This window comes from Trachymyrmex cornetzi, unplaced genomic scaffold (assembly GCF_001594075.2).
Source record: "Trachymyrmex cornetzi isolate Tcor2-1 unplaced genomic scaffold, Tcor1.1 scaffold39, whole genome shotgun sequence".
Classification (NCBI taxonomy): Eukaryota; Metazoa; Arthropoda; class Insecta; order Hymenoptera; family Formicidae; genus Trachymyrmex; species Trachymyrmex cornetzi.
This window is the reverse complement of record NW_017298640.1, coordinates 173,796-174,056: the sequence shown is the minus strand read 5'-3', so window position 1 is coordinate 174,056 and position 261 is coordinate 173,796.

Below are 261 nucleotides of genomic sequence, written 5' to 3'. Positions count from 1 at the left end.
GCAAAAAATTATTAAAAATATAAAATAAGAAATAGGACTCTGGAATGCATTTTATTTATTTAAAATATATAATAACTTTTATTTAAAAAATGTCAAAATAGCTTGCTTTTTTATTTTAAATTTCTTTTTGAAGAATATTTTTATTTTAAATAAGAAATTGTTCTCAAAAATTTATTTAAAATAACTTATTTTATATTTAAAAGAAGTTCTTGAAATCTATTTTTTATTTTAAGTAAAAACTACATTTCAAAAACTATAATA